Raw genomic sequence first — 17450 nt, 5'->3', positions numbered from 1 at the left:
AAAACATTACACAGAGGCTCCAACTCCAAGATCTGATCATCCCATGATTTTATGTTGTGAGCAGTAAACACGGATGAGCCTTGAATTGACCAATAATATAAGCCCAGGAGTAAGAATCAATCAAGAAAGTAGCTTTTAAGGGGTCTGTACTAAGCCAATTAAATTCAATGCAGGGAATTAAGTTCAGAATATAGGGTGAATAATATTGAGATTTCTAAAGAGTAATCCTGATAGATACTTTCAAAGGACATAGGATACTTAATGGGGCTTATGAAGTTTAAAGATTTTAACCTGTGAAGGTGAGAAAAAGTCCCCCAAAGTTGTTGTTTTTTTCCCAACATCACAATACACCAGCTCATTCTTCAAAGGCGACATGTGGTGTCCCACGAGGATTTAGTTCAAAGAACCATACCTCTTCCACCTAATAATTAGTCTAGGCTCACCAGGCTTTTTGTTCCCCAAACTCAACTAAAAGTATTAAGGAACCCCACTGTGGATATCAAAACGACTATTTGTCATGACATAACTCAAAGAGGGCAGGATTGTTTAGAGGAGGATTGCAGAGATGCGGAACTTTCATCAAGAGTGTATATAGCTAGCTGGGGGATTGGTTGAGAGAAAAATTGCTTCCCATTTAGATAGTCAAGAAATCAAGCAAAATGTTGCATTGAACAACTGTACTGCAGAACTCTTCACAGTGTTAAGGTACAAAGATGTCACTTTAAAGACTAAGGTGTGCCTAACCCTAAAAGAATTGATGCATTTGAATTAGGGTTGGGTGGGGTGGAGGGGAATTGAAAGTATCATGGACTGTCAAAAGAACAAATAAATCTGTCTTGTATAGTCAGGATGCTCCTTAGCAGCATCTACTTTGAATATGCTAGCTAATTCAGTTTGAATACGTCCTAAAAGGAATCAGGCCCTGGAGGAAGACATAGTGCTTGGTACATAGACAGTCAGTGAGAGAGAGAAAGAACCAGGATGAGACTGGTTGACACAGTGGCTGCAACAATGGGCTCAGAAAACAGTAATAGTTAGGATGGCAGAGAACCAGATGATCCGCACAGTGGTTTGTTCTGTGTGCACAGGGTCTCTGCGAGTCAGAACCAACTGAACCACACCTAACAACAACAGTGATTTTGTAGCCATACTTTGTGATTCATCCATGTATATTATTGACATTTTATCTTTTAAGAAGAATAGCCATCTTGTAAACAATTATTTCTTAGAGGGTGACATTCTTATTTCCTTTCTTTGTCAAATAATATATGTATAATATTTAAGCTTTTGCAATAACTTTTATTTTTATTTTCCCAGCCACCTTCACTCAGAAACAGTAAATCAATCCACATTTGTATGAAACATAAATGAAGCCATTTAGCAGATTTTTCAAAATCTACATAGCACTATATTTAGCATTACTAGGAAATCTTATCGTTTAAGAAAATTGGGCATTAATCTAAAGTCTATGTTTTCAAGTCTCTTAAAAGTGCTGTACACATATTAAACACTTTTTAACAGTGTAATTTTTAAAAGCTATTGCTTTAAAAATATTGAATGATATATGACTATTAGGGGACATTAGTTCATCTATTCAGACAATATTAAGATATTTTTCAATTTCTTCTTAAGAAACATCCATGGTCTCCCCAGTTTTGTTTTTAAGCAGTCCTTCATTTTAGCAGATGATGCATCTTTACCATCTTGAAATACTAAATACCAGATGATTATTGAACGACCGAGTGTTTCCATTACTTTTTGTCTTGCAGACTTTTTTTGTATCATTAATTTTTTAGTGCCAACAGAGTATTGCAATATTCTAAAGTGCAATCCCATTCACAATGAATCTCATAAATCTCATGTCCACTGTGGTTGGAAAGTGTGGAACTTTTATAATTGCAGATATTTCTGGTCTGAAGGCAAAAATAATTCATAGGGGTTGTTTCATTGCTGTGATTATATAAAAGGAGACAGTTAAAGAGTAATGGTATGAGGTACCGTAATAAGCTCTGGGTAAATGATCAGAAAACATGATTCTGGTTGAAATTTGCTCCTGAACTTGGAAACATCAATTTCCTCAAATAGGCATTATATTTTAAAAATGAAAAGCCTGTTAATTATGTTGCTCTAATTTGTCTGATGATTAAAATGTATTAATTATATTATGATGTTCTTCCCAAAGTATGGGAAACTGTTTTCCATGAGTTTCTAGAAAACCTTTTTTCTTGGACTTTTACATTTTGTGATACTAGCTCACATATGCTTGTTTAATTTTCTGAAAATCATTTTTAGAGGAATACAGAGTACTAAGTTGGTACTCTAAATTGGGCACTCAAAGGTTAGTCTCCTGAATTCATATTCTTTCCATTGTTCAAAATGAGAAGCAGGTGTTGGTGCACCTCACTTTAGATGCCTGAAAATTTTAAAGATCCATCGACCTCAAACCAGCTTCTACAAATGAAATCAATGACCTGAAAGTATCTTGTAAATGTAGTCCCCAAAAGACCTAACTACAAATGGTTGATAGTAGCTAATTGGTTTTTTTTCCTTAGCATATTACGTATGGGCTGATTTCCAAGTGTTAGCAATAAGTTCTACTGTCATTAGCTGACATCTTAAAGTCAATTCCAAAGAATGGCAATCCCATGTGCTGACAGTGTCATTTTCAAACAAACATTAGTCCACCACCGTTTTGATTGAATATGAAAAATATTCATGTAGATATTTTGTAGGCCCATAATATTCAGTATGGTCTTGGCATAATTTAGGAACCTAGACAGGAAGCAAAGCAATTTCTCCTTAGCTCTTTCTGGATAGCCCACTGCCATCTAGTGGATTCAGATTCAAAGTGGCCATATTCTACAGTGTAGACTTGCCCCATGGAATATCTGAGACTGTCTCTTCTTTCCACTGCAGACTGTCTGGTGAGCTTAGATCACTGGCCTTTCAATCAGCAGCTTAACTACCTATGCCAGATTAACTAGAAAATGCTACAAAATTCTAACTCACAGACAATTGGCTTCTCCTTAATTTCATCTTGCAAGATAAATACTATATATTTACAACTAAATATGATTGAAGCAAAAAAAATTAAAACCATCCAATCTTACTTTGATAAGTACACTAATTTTTAAGATAGTATGTATATATTTAAAGTCATATCTGTAAAAAGTATTACCATGCTAGTTAGTATTTAAAGTATGTTATTTTTTTAAAATATTGGGCAAGTAGGTTTTAAATTTTGTAAATCCAATACCGATGATGTCCTTTTGCTAAGCATTTCATCACAGATTTATTTAAATATTCAATAAAAAGTATTTACTATGTAGATATTTAAAGATTTAGTCTCTCTTATTCCTTCCAGGCAGCTAGTGCACAATAGCAAATGTGTGTGGGGGGGGAAGTAAAATATTTTGAGGACTTCAAAGTTTAAATCTATTAGAAACATTTTTACAATGGTTTTAACATCTGTTACTAAAAGCATGAATGAGAATGATGAGAAGGCTGTCATAGAGACAATGACTTGGACTATGCAATAATATAAATTGTTCCTGAACAAATGGAAAAAAGCCCAAATACCTGGAAATAGCCTGGAAAAAAAGATATAATTCAGTACGAAAAATGTTTGTGTATCAATTAACTGTCAAAATAATCATTTCACTTATGAATAGTACATTGGTTCTATTACCTCTAGGCAAACAGGTTGCTAATTATTAATATCTCTTTTAAAGCTACTTTCCAATGATCAAATAGATGAAATCCTTAAAGTGCACTCATTTATTAAAGCCATATCATTATTTGGAGCCCTGGTGGCACCGTGGTTATGGGTGGCTGCTAACCATAAACCAAGCTGTTTACAGCCACCAGACGGGGCTCTTTGGCTCCCACAATCTCCAAAATGCACACAGGAAGTTCTGCAATGTCCTGTAAGTAACTGAGAGTCCTCATTGAGTTGAGAGCAGTGAATTTGAGTTTTCTTAAAATTTTGTGAGTTAAATTGAATCCTTCTAATTCTTGGGTAGTCTTTTTCTGTAAATTAAATGTGTCCTCCTGACTGTGACAACGTGGGCAAAGAAGAATGATTTGTCTTGTAGTTTCTGATAATGCTGACTTTAAAAAAAAATCTGGCTCAAATTTATGTTGTGGCCTATATGTAATACATCTTGAATACTCCTTTTCTATTGTGGAAGGATTAATAACTATATTGCATTTCTGGTTAATGTCACAATAAATACCACAACTGAGATTTTAAAATAAAATTATAGGATTGTTTTCTATTACTGCATGAAACTCAAAACAAAACCACTGCCAAGGGGTCAGTGCTGTTGTAGAACAATCCTCTAGAACCACGTAGACCGCTCTCTAGGGTTACTCAGATGCAGACAGCTCCTTCTTTCTCCCATGGGAATTGCTTCAGTGACAAGGGAGTTTGGTTTATTTTTTTGGTTTGTCTTACTCCTGGTCTTATATTCAAGATGTTGCACACACACTAAAAATATATTCAGAATTTTGAGTAAATTTACCTTTCTTTATAAAAAAACTAAAATGTACTCTTTGTAATCTATATTTTTATATTTCATATTTCATATAATCTTTTTAGAATCACATATAAAAAGTTTATTTTCTTATTCTTCTATAAGAGATACAATATAGTTATAATATGTGCAATATAAAAGTTAAATATTAAATCAAATCATAAATAATATTGCATACTGTGTTCAAATTTGAAGTAATGTGTGAGGTGAATCTGCCACAGAGATATCCTTTAATTGTTAAGGAACAAAGATATTAGTTTCCTTGAAGACTATGGTGCTCCTGACACAAGCCACGGTATTTTCAATTGCCTCAAATGCATGTGAAAACCGGAGAATGTTTAAAGAAGGGGGAGAAGAACAGATGCATTTGAATTAGTGTGTTGGTAGTGAATATTGACCATACCATGGACTACCAGAAGAACAAACAAATATGTTTGGGAAGAAGTACAGCCAGACCGATTCCTAGAAATAAGGACCGTGAGACTTTGTTTCACGTATTTCAGACATGCTATCAGGAGAAATCCGTGCCTGGAAAAGGACATCATGCTTGGATAAGTAGAAGAGTGAAAAAGAGGAAGACTCTGGAGGAGATGGATCAAAACAATAACTACCATGGGTTCAATCAAACATAGCAAATGTTGTGGAATGATACAAAATCGGGCACTCTTTCAATTTACTATGTGTCAGATCGCTGTGAAAGAGAACAGACTCAGACTTGAACCATCCCAACAAAGACAATGCTGTTGTTAGATATTGTCATGTCAGTCCCCACCTTAAACTTGCCTAGCCCTGAGCCATCTTCGCGATCAGTTGTGGATCAGACTATTAAAATCTATAGGATTTCCATCAGCTCATTGTCTGAAGTAGATCACCATGCACCACCCAACCTTCACCCCCGTGTCCCTTCCCCCATCTTCCTGAGCCCGAAATCTCTGCTAAATTCAACAAGCAACTTTCCACTGATCACTGGGTGATGGTAGTGCTTGAGGAGCCTTGGCTGACTCCCTATACGAAAGGTGAGAACTTTACCATTGAACCACCTATTCTAAAGGCATCACCAGGTTGGATGTTCCAGATTCCACATTCTTTGAGTTCCAAATTCAAATATGCAGCTATCAAATGAATATTTTCTTTGACTAGATTCTAGATACTTCAAATTTGACATGTTAAAATCTTTCATCCAAATTTTTCTACTACATGTTTGGCCTGCCCTTGACCTTTCCCACGTAGTACTAAATAGAACTAGAAGATAGTTAAAACATCTGGGAGGAATATTTAATTAATATTTTCTTTCATCCTTGGATCCAGTTAACCAGCAATTTCCATTGAATTGACTCTTAAATTATATCATGAGTATATGCATTTCTCTACCTGTCCGCTGTCAGCCACATATCCTATCAAGTATCACCTCTTGTTGAAGGATTTTGAAAGAGAGGCCTTACAGGTGTGCACATTTCCACACTTGCCCTCTACAATACATTTTTCAAAGAAAGCAAGGAAAACAGTAAAAAAAAATAAGTTGGATCATCGTATCGCTTCTTGCTGAATACCTGTCTCTTGTAATTGTAATAAAAATAAAAACCTTTATGACTCACAAAATCCTACATATTTAGTCCTTGTGGATGTATTTTACATTGCCTTATCACCTTCAAGACCCCCTTACCTCCTATATTCCATGCACACTGGCTTTCGTTCCATTAACTGAACAGGCCAGGCTGTGTCTACCTCCGTATTTTTCACTTGTTTCTTCCACCTGTAATTCTCTTAAACGAATTCACCAACATTCTAGTTTCAATTACAGTCTCCCCTGGTTGGATAGGCACACTCTGCATGCTATGCCTATCTTAATCCAAGCCTAACTCTATATCCTCGCCACACATGATTTCCTTAGGTAAAATGATATTTAGTGTATGTTTTATCTTCCTCCCATCACTGTACAACATGTAAGTTCCTTGAGTCAAGTGAGGCGGCGGTGCAGTTCAATATAGGGCAGTGCTTACCAACTGGATGCTCTGACCAACACTGCTTGATTGATTCAATCAAGGTATCATTGCCTAAGTTAAAGCTAGCATAAGAGTTTAGCAATATAGTCACACTGAAGTATAAGTAATTGATCAAAGTATTTAACCTATCAAATACATTATTGAAGTTTAGAAATTAAGCTTCTTAAACATAGTTACCATCAAGGGAAATTGAAGGCATCCGTTATGAAAGGTAGCCGACTTTTTTAGGGAGACAGCTTAAATTATTCCAGCTACTGTAAATAATATTCAAATTATTCTTTCTCAGCCTTTTTACCAATATATCTAAGGAAATTGTATTTTCACTTTTTATTATTTTCTAATTTCAAGTTTTTTGTAGTCACTACACTAAAAAAAGCAAATGTATCAATATGGGGGTTATTTTGGAATGTTATCTATATTCTTTGCATACTTCAAATACATACTATCAAGAATGAGAGTTACAAACAGTTAACCACGGATTGTAGAATTATAATTCAAATGAATTGCAAAGGCACAAAATCATGGGCCATAGCCTCCTATAGACTTTAATATGAAACTCCTTTCACACGTACGGGAGCTCCACTTAGAAACCGAAAGGACCGGCTGTGAATTAATAGTCATGAAAGGCATTGCTCTGTGAGCCCTATATTGAATTAATCAACGACATATGAGTCAGACTGCAGAAAGTGGAATGTATATTTTCCAGTTTAGTAGAAGCGATGTCAGCATCACTTTTTAGAATTAGAAATTAATGCTGCAATTTTCTTTAGGCTGTAATCACTAGTTTCAAGCAAAGTATTATACTCGACTGAGTAAACCTGAGGTGGATAAAATATTTTGTTTGGAGATTCTAGAAAGTGAGGGCAGGTAGGATGCTGCTGCAGGGGCAGATATACAATCCTTTTTGGCATTTAATCATTGGGCTAGTGTCACATACACATTATTTTAAGCTCCACATTTTAGTGTCTCTTCTCTTTGTAATGTCTGCAAAGTGAAATGGTTTAAGGATTACTTTGGTTCACAGTCCTCACTTTACATAGGATGATATTAGATAGATATAGATGTAGATGGAGAGAGAGAGAGAGAGAGAGAGAGAGAGAGAGAGAGAGAGAGAGAGAGAGAGAGAGAGAGAGAGAGAGGGCAAATGGCATGGCTTTGAATTTAGAATGAGATGGTTTAGTCCAAATTTCAGCTCTTGCACCTAATAGGTGTGTGAATTTTCAAAAATTACCTCCCTCTGTCTGTTTTGTGATCTCTAAAGAGACTACCTTTTATCTTTCAGATAACTATGGAAATTAAGGAAACAAGTGTGTACAAACAGGGGTAGAAAGGTTTAATGTTGATTTACAAATCAGTAGCTATTTTTGCTCAGCAACAGACCCCAAAACACATCTTAGGGCACCTAATTTCTTTACAGTTTACAATGTGTTCTTGCACATCTAATTGTTACATCTTCATTTGTTGCTTTGACACACTTAGTTTTCTCTCATCCTGTTTCCTTTAATCCTCTAATTTGAAAAAATAAAATTTAACTAATACTATATGAACAAGAGAATTTGATAGCATGCCATTAAACTAGCACCAAAACAACTAGAAACTCATGGGAAGGATTCAGCTAATGAATAATTTTCTTTTAGTTGAATTTTATTCTTGTTTGATATTTTACCAGAACAGCATTCACTTCACCAGAGGAAAACTTTTGAATATAACTTTAAAGCAATAAAATGTAATACATGTTATTATTTCTTTCTAACTCTATTCCAATTAGTTGCATAAGTCAAAGTGTGTTCAAATTCTCTGGTTCAGTTTAATAAATTTACTGACATATTGTAGAACCAAATTTTGTAATACCAAACAGAGGAAATGGCATGGGGGCCAGGTCTGACCTGCACTGACTACACAAACTGGAAGGAGAATGCAACTCCATGTCACCCTCAGAACATTCCTGAGAGGCAGAGACCAGGTGACTTCCATCCTCTTGACTATTCTGACAGAAGCCAGATGTCACATGATACTCTATTTTTCTACTGGATTCCATAATCCATGGTACTGGCCACACAGAATTCATAGACAACACTCACAGTTATGTTTTTTAAGGAAAATTAATAGGTTATCTCAAATCAGGTTCAGAAAACATTGAGGATACAATTCTTTTTCCTGCACCCCCTCTTCCCAGCCATGACAACAAGGACGTCTTTGTTTCTCTAGTGCCTAGTCTCTCAGTCATCTAGACTCTTGGCCTTGGCCTCGCTTGGACAAATGTTACAACGTTCCTTCAACACTGGAAAACACCTACGTGGCGTGCCACACTGCAAGTCATCCTCCAACCTCAAAACCCTCAATGGTACTTCAATCCCAGGCTGGCAAGGCCCTGCTCGTCCCGGGGTTTTGGCGTTGCAGCCTCTGGTCCCTCTACTGTATCTCCACTCCAACCAGAGATCATATAGACACTCCACTGTTGGCTCTTCTCTCTTCACGGTTCTGGGATTCTCTGGTCCTGCTTCTGAGACAGCTCACTGTGCTAGCCAGCAAAGTAGCAAAACCGACTCACCCTTGAGTTAGCGTCTTTTACTCCTTGTGTGCATGCTCCCGCTGAGCTGCTTGGAGGGCGTTACAGAGACTGTGGGTAGAAGGGCCGCGACAAGTGTTGTCATTTCACAACAAAAACCTGGACAATATGAGCTGTTGCTTTTATGTGGAAAAGTGATGTTTTATGAGTTGTTTAAAAACTAATAGTTGTTAAAAATGGAAATATTTCTAAACATCAACATGCATAGCCCATGCAATGGCTACAGCTAAATGCATACAGTACAGCATGGGGTTACTCTAATGTCAGAAAAATTGAGCAGAAAAGTAATCAATATATGGTGATTTCTTTTAAAAACAGACTTGTTTTAAGTATATTTCAAAAGATGAACAAATTGATTTGCTACATCAGTTTAAATGCAGAGATTAAATGAAGTTAGCCAAATGTCTAATATTTCATCAACTCCATACTATTGACGTCTTGTGACATTTCAGGTTTTGTGTCAACTTACAGGGTAAGGACTCTGTGTGATTTAATACTTCAGACCGAATAGCCCCATGATGACATCTTCTGGGATTGTGGTCTGCTTCCAGTATAAACTGTGCACAAGCTTGCTTATGTTCTGCTGTTCCAGGACACTGCATCTGGCACGCAGCTAACCTAAAGCACTTGGGATTCGAGGCAACAGTCTGCTGTGTTGCCTGCTGTTTCTGAGAGAAGTCAGTCAGTCTTTCATCTTGGCTGCCAATCTTGGGTTCATAAGCGTCTGCAGCTAAACGAGTTCATTCGAAATTTCTAGGGTAACCTCTAACCCACAGACTAAGACTTGTTTGTGTTATGAAAATGGCTCAGAATGGTCCAAACTGCTATAAACAAGAAGAATGATATTAGTGGTTAGTATTGTCTGCTTTGCATACTTACTATAGAAGACAGACAAAAAGGTCAATGGAACCAAATACTTAATGTGCTAGGCTGGGGTATCCAGATAAACAAAACCAGCGATACACACATAAGAAAAACTTTATGCCAAGAAGTAATTATATGCACGTACTCCTCTCGGCCTAATCCTACACTCATGTTCATGGGTCCAATGCTAGCCAGAGCCCTTTTCAGACACACCTGCCTACAGACAAACAACTGTGGGAAAGCAGAAAGGCAAAACGGGAAGCAGAGGTATCACCAGCTGGTAGGTGCCACATCGCATGGATGCAAGGTCAGCGGGGTTATAGCTCAGCACCCATATGTCTCAGGGCCAAAGATCTACATAGAGCTAACCCTGGAGGTAGACACAAAATCCCCCCCCCCCAAATAATAAAGTGAGGGGCAAGAGAAAGAGGAGTTATCACTCACTGTCCCTTGTATATAATGGTCATATCCCCAAAGAAGCGTCCCCAGCTGCCACCTGATTTCCTGATGTACAGGTTGGACTCCACCCCTACCTCCATCCAGGTACCACCACGTTGACATAAAATCTAACCAGCACACACAGACAACTGATTTTATACAAAGTAATGATATAATGGAACAGTAGTAAGTTCTCCCAACAAATGATACTGGAACAATTGATTAGTCATTTGTTTAAAAAAAACATAAAACATAAAACCTGGATATATATATATATATATATATATATATATATATATATATTCACATCCTAAATATAAAACTTGAAAACATAAAAACTGTAAGATAAAGCATAAAGGAAAGTCTTTCTGAACATTTTGTAGTCTGCTCTAAATACTGTTATTTCTGAGCACAATCTATCAAATGTAGAATCAATAAAACAATTTATGGATTAAATGATATTTATTTTTACAATTGCATTTTGAAAAACACTACTAAAGGACGTTGCAGCTAGGGGTGTCTTGAGTGAGTCAGTATTCATTTCCTTTTGGAGTAGTTTGCCCTTCTAAACCGTAAAATGGATTATCTTCTTTTTCTGTAAGATACATCTGAGAATAGTTGAATGAAGCTATCATTTGACTCTGAAGTCATCATACTGTGATAAAAATGTACATTGCTTATCCTGTTATTTCGTAGATGATATGATTTCAGCCTATTCAACTCACCTAGGATTTTCTTCAGTTTGTTAGTGTTACTCTCGAACTATGGACCCCCACACTGGAAGCAGTATACCCAATTTAATATGATCAACACAGAGTAGAGAGACTCAAATCTCCTTTGTTCTGAACCACACAACAGCCTAAAATTGGGTTACATTCTTTAGCAACATTGTTGTGCTGTCAGTTCTTATTGAACCTCGAGCTAAATCATTTTTTTCTTTCAGTAGTACTGCCGTAAATTGTGTTTCCTACTTTTTTCACTCTTATAAAACCAACCGTTGGAACCTAGGTGAAGGAATTTATACTTGCTACTGTTACATTACATTCTGTTTTTTGCTTTTGGTTTCTACCTATTGAGATTATTTTGAGTCCAATCTTTCCATCGACTGCATTCCTCTTAGCATTTGGTAATTCACAAATCTCATATACAAGGGTTTATTTCATATCCCTCCCTTAGCCTTATATTCCCCTCTTGCTGCCCATTTACTGTCCTGGAGTAAAACGCTCAGATTCAGGGAAACAAAATTAAAGGGACTTATTGAGTGTCTGAGAGACATTGAATTGAAAATGAAGACTTGATTCTAAGGCTAGGGAGATCCTTTGTCATTGATAAAGAGTAAGATTCGTAACCGACAGGGTACAGCTACTACTAGTGGATCAGATGATCATTTTGGTTGATCAGCTGATCAGTCCTAATATCTGTTACTCTGTCAAAGCAGGCTTTTGTGGACTGAGATAATTCCAGAAGCGTCTCCAAAATTGGGGCTTATAAGTAATCACAGAGTGATGACAAAGTACAGGTTCTGAGAGCAGATTGTCAAAGTATCCCAAGTATAGTTTACACAAAATATATGAAGATGCAGCAAAATCCATTCGACTTAAATGCATCTAGCTCAAAAGACCAGAAAGATATTTTCACTTTCAATTCTGTGTATACATTTTGGCAATAAACAGCATGGGAGCCATATGCGACCTCCTCTGATATCCCCAATCTCAGGAGGCATGAATCAGACATGACTTCTTTACGTATTCTGACACTAATCATTCCTCCTACAGCACTCTACTTCTATGATGGGTTGAATAATTCATAACACTGGCCACACAGAAGTTACTGACAATATTCACAATTAAGGAACGTTATTAGGTCAATGAATAGGTTACCATAAAAAGAATATAGTCATGGTCTAAAGTAACGCCTCTCCCCATGGACAAGGAAGCCAGCCTACCTGATCCTCTTGTCTCAAAGTCCCATGGTTTGAAGGCAGATGAGGATAAACTATTCCATAGTCTTGGCATTGTTCCTGTGAGCCCCAGTGACACAGTTGGTCTGGGAGACGTCCACAAATTCACCGAGAGATCATGGATGTGCTGTACTGATGGTCCTGGTATTTCTTTCCGTCCCAAATGGCTGTTATACACAGAACGGCTTTGATGGAGCAGAGGGTAGTAGTTGTCTTTTAGTCTATTATACCCCCCAAGGGTGGTGTCTTAAGTCACAATTTCTAGGAAAGTAGACTTAAAGATTTCCCTAAAGAAAGAAAGTGCATGACTTATATCACATACTCTACTAAAGAAGGAATTAACTCCACCTTAACCGTATAAGAGAACTTCATGCAAAATGGGACCAAAACCATAGGCATAGAGTCCACAATTTTAATACATCACACAGGGGACTAGTTGATCACATTTTGAAATTTTATGTACAATAAATGGAAACACGGTCCAGTCCTGCACTATCTTCCCAGTAGTCATTATATACGCCTCATCCATTTTGTTGTTCCATTTCCTTGAGGGTCTCCTGTTTCTGCTGGTCCTCTGCTTCACCAGTCATGCTGTCATTTCCCAAGGGCCAGTCTCTCCTGATAACATGCAAAACATGTGAGAGGAAGTCTAAGAATGCTACCAGGCAGTATTTTGACTATAATTCTTCCAAGACAGATTTGTTGTTCTTGTGATAGTCTATGGTATTTTCAATATTGCTCACCAACAGCATCAGTCAGGCATTAGTTCTTTTGGCTCTTTCCTATTCACCATCCAACATGTACATGCCTACCAGATAATTGAAAATATAATGCCTTGGGTCAGGCGTACTTTACTCTTCAAAGTCACATCCTTGCTTTTCTGTACTTTAAAGAGATCTTGTGCAGCAGATTTTTCCCAGTGCAATATACTGTTTGGTTTCTTGTCTTTTGCTTTCATGAGTATTAACTGTGGATCCAAGCAAAAAGAAATCCTCGCCTGTGTCAGTTTTTCCCCTCTGTTTGTCACAATAGTGTCTGTTTTCCAGCTGTGAGGAAGAATTTTTGTTTTATGAGTTGTAATCTATAATGAATGCTGTAATCGTTGAAGTTTATTAATAAATGCATTAAGTGCTTCTCACTTTCAGTAAGCACAATTATATAATCTGCATATCGAAGCTTGTTAATAAAGCCTCTTCCATTCCTGATACTACATTCTTCTTAATATAATCCAGTTCCTAGGATTATTTGCTAAGCATATATATTGAATAAATAGAGTGAAACAATAGAGCCCTGACACACAGCTCTTCTGATTTTAACCCACATAGCTGCCATAAGCACATGGAGGTGGACATATCTGATCTCCTCCGGCTTTCCTAGTGCCACAAGGTGAGAGTCAGACACCTCCATGGTCCATTCGCTTTTACTTATTCTGACACCAACATTCCCCCCACACTACTCAACATTTATGCTGGGTTCAATAATTTGTTACAATGGCTATACTTGACTTACAGACAATACTCATAATGATGGATTTTTAGGGAATTTACCTTGGTCTATTCACACAACTGCCTCTGGATTCATGTATAGTTCTGCATGCACAAAATGAACTATTTTGGAACTCTCGTATTCTCAAGGTTATCCATAGGTTGTTATGAATTTCTTGATATAGGCAATAAAACACAGCACACACATATCTGGTAGTCTGGTATTATTGGGGCCATGGTCCACCTGACATTAGCAATGACATCCCTTATCCATATCCTCTTCTGAATCTGTCCAGAACTTCTGGCAACTCCCTGTTAATATACTGCTGAGCCTTTGTAGTATGATCTTTAACAAAATTTTACTTGCATGTGATATCAATCATATTTTTTCCCTATAATTTGACCCCAAACACACAGGCAGGAATTCCCCTGTAAGAAGTTTAGCAGAGTAACCCCTGGTGGAGGTCAGCAGAGCTTTCCCTTACCTCCGGTTAGCTACACAGGGTGGAGCTCACCTAACTGGGTATGGCACAGATCTAAATGCCCTAGGCTAAGGAGAGTGGTCTGGAGGTAGCAGTAGTATTTCTAGAGACCAAGAAAGAGACAAAGAGGAGAAAAAAAATTAAAAGCCAGCTGAGTCTGTGAGGAGGTGTGGGGTGGGGGAGGATATAGTGAAGAGAAAGAAACAAACTCAACAATGTAGCTGAGTCCTGATCCCTGACAGTGGAGCTGCAAGGGTTTTGTCCCTGACCAGAGGCAGCAGCAGCAAGCTGTGGTTGTGTTGAGAAAAAGCCTGAGAAGCCCTCCAAGACCCAGGAAGGGGGTGGGGCGCAGAGAGTAGAGATAGAAACAAGAGCAACAATGTAACTGAACCCCAATCCCTGTCCATGGAGCTGCAAGGGTCCAGTCCCTGCCCTGAGGCAGGTGGAGGCAAACTGTGGCTGTGCTAAGACCAAGCCCCCTACGGGCTCTAAATGGTCCCAGCTCTGGCAGAGACAGTGGTGGGGCCAATGTCAAACCCCAGCTGGCCTCCAGCAGCTAGACTGGATCCCAAAAAGATGTCACCAAGGTACATAATAGTTAAATGATCCAACTTTGAGGAAAAGGAGAAAATCATGAGAGCAGCTAGGGAAAAACAAGCCATCACACATAAAGGTTCCCAAATAAGAATATGCTCAGACCTATCAGCAGAAACTATGAAGAGGAGAGAGTGGAGTAACATATTCCAAAAATTGAAGGAAAACAATGCAAACCCAAGAATACTCTACCCAGCCAAATCATCGATAAAGATAGATGGAGAAGTAAGAGTCTTCTCAGACAAGGAAAAACTCAAAGAATTTGTTAGAAGAAACCCAGCCCTACAAAAGATCCTTCCTGACCCAGTATGGGCAGAAGAACAACATTCACCAAGCATAAATAAGAGACCACCACATAGAACAACCTCACCCAGAGGGCAAGAAAGAGAAAACATACCTCAAAATAGCATTGGCTTAAGGGTGGAAAGAATTCAAACGCTGCTGAGGTAAGCTTTAAAAAATATGCAAAAGAGGCATAGCGAAAAAGCTGCAGTATACAAACATTTCTGGGGTGAGGACCAGGTAATATGGCAGGGACCAGACCAAATACAGGGATACACATGATAGACAACTAAAAAGGGGGTGGGGGAAAGGAAAACAAAATAATAATAAAAAAGAAAAGGATAAAGGGGGCACAGGGCACTAACCCACCCAAGGGGAGGGAATTGTTTGTGTCACCACAGGGAAAGAGGGAGCAGACTTCAGCCCGATGATTCAAGATGTGAATGCAATGCCGGCATGGAGTAGGGAACCAGTGGAGAGGTCTGGAGGCTGGCCCCAACCCCAACTACTAAAGGGACATCTGCCCCTCCTCTCAGAAGAATTTCTTTCAAAGGACAGCTCTGAATCGACAGCTCCAGAAGAGGGCCATATCTGATCAGAGCACATGGGAGCAGATGAAGAGGGAGGAGGAAAGAGTGGAGCACATCATGGCTCACCAGGCCAGGAGGTCGATGTTCCCAGTTAGAACAGCCAGTTGACAGAGATGACCACATGGCCAGGCTCACTATGAGACACGATGTCCCTCACTGACCCATAGCCCTACAGGTGCGACAACACCAGAGACACAGTGAAGGAATTGCACCTGATTGGATTCCACCGCACCGAGGCAAAACATTAAGGGGGTACAACAGAACAGCAAGGAAATGGAGTGGCGAGGTCCCCAGGGAATGATGAAGGTGTCCTTTGGGGCCAGGGCATGGTACCCCAACAGACTGGACTGGAAAACACTCCTAAAGACCCATAAACAATCCTTGAACTAACTATAAGCTTCTCTTTCTTGTGTTTTGTTGTTGTTGTTGTTGTTTTGTTGTATATTGTTGCTTGGCTTTTCTCTGTCTTATTATTGTGCATGTTATTAGACTCCACAGGTCTGTCTAAGATAGGTTGAATGAACAATTGGAGAAGAAAACAATGGGACCGACAGTTCTGGGGGGACAGGAGGGAGGAGGAAGTGGGGGGAAAGGCAGTGGTGTTAATAAACCCAGGGATCCAAATTGGTGGTGAGGAAGGTGTGGGAGGCCTGTTTGGGCATGATCAAGGGTAATGTAACCAAGAGGAATAGCTGAAACTCTGGTGGGGACTGAGCAGGCTAGTGGGACAGGAGGAAAGTCAAGGAAAATAGAGGAAAGAGCTGGGAGGCAAACGGCATTTATAGCGGTCTAGATAAGGACATGTACATATGTAAATATATTTATAGATGAGGATGGGGAATAGATCTATGTGCATATATTTACAGGTTTAGTATTAAGGTAGCAGAAGGACATTGGGCCTCCACTGAAGTACTCCCTCAATGCAAGAATACTTTCTTCAATTAAATTGGCATTCTATCATGTTCACCTTCCCAACACAACCACTGGAGACAAAGAGGGTGAACAATCAAATGTGGTGAAGTAAGCTGACGATGCCAGGCTATCAAAAGAGATAGTGTCTGGGGCCTTAAAGGCTTGAAGGTAACCAAGCAGCCATCTGGCTTAGAAGCAACAAAGCCTACATGGAAGAAGCACACCAGCCTGTGTGATTACAAGGTGCCAAAGGGATCAGATATCAGGCATCAAAGAACAAAAAACCTATCATTGTGTGCTCACCTCCATTATAAGAGTGCCGAAGACAAATGGGTGCATAAGCAAATGTAGCAAAGAAAGCTGATGGTGCCCGGCTATAAAAAGATGTAGCATTTGGGCCTTAAAGACTTGAAGGTAACAAAGCTCAGAAGCAACAAAGCCCACATGGAAGAAACACACCTGCTTGTGCGCTCACAAGTGTTGAAGGGACCAGGTATCAGGCATCATCAGAACAAAAAATCTTACCATGGTGAATGTGGTGGTGGTGGGGGTAGGGGGCAGTGCAGTGTAGAGACCCAAAGCCCATTTGTAGGCCACTGGCCATCCCCTTACAGAAGGGTCTTGGAGAGGAGATGAGCCAGTCAGGGTGCAATGTAGCAACGATAAAAAATACAACTTTCCTCTAGTTCCTAAATGTTTCCTCCCCTCTCCCCTCACCCACTATCATGATCTGAATC

Source organism: Tenrec ecaudatus, chromosome 7 (genome assembly GCF_050624435.1).
Source record: "Tenrec ecaudatus isolate mTenEca1 chromosome 7, mTenEca1.hap1, whole genome shotgun sequence".
NCBI lineage: Eukaryota > Metazoa > Chordata > Mammalia > Afrosoricida > Tenrecidae > Tenrec > Tenrec ecaudatus.
The sequence above is the reverse complement of the archived record's forward strand: the minus strand, read 5'-3'. Positions refer to the sequence as shown.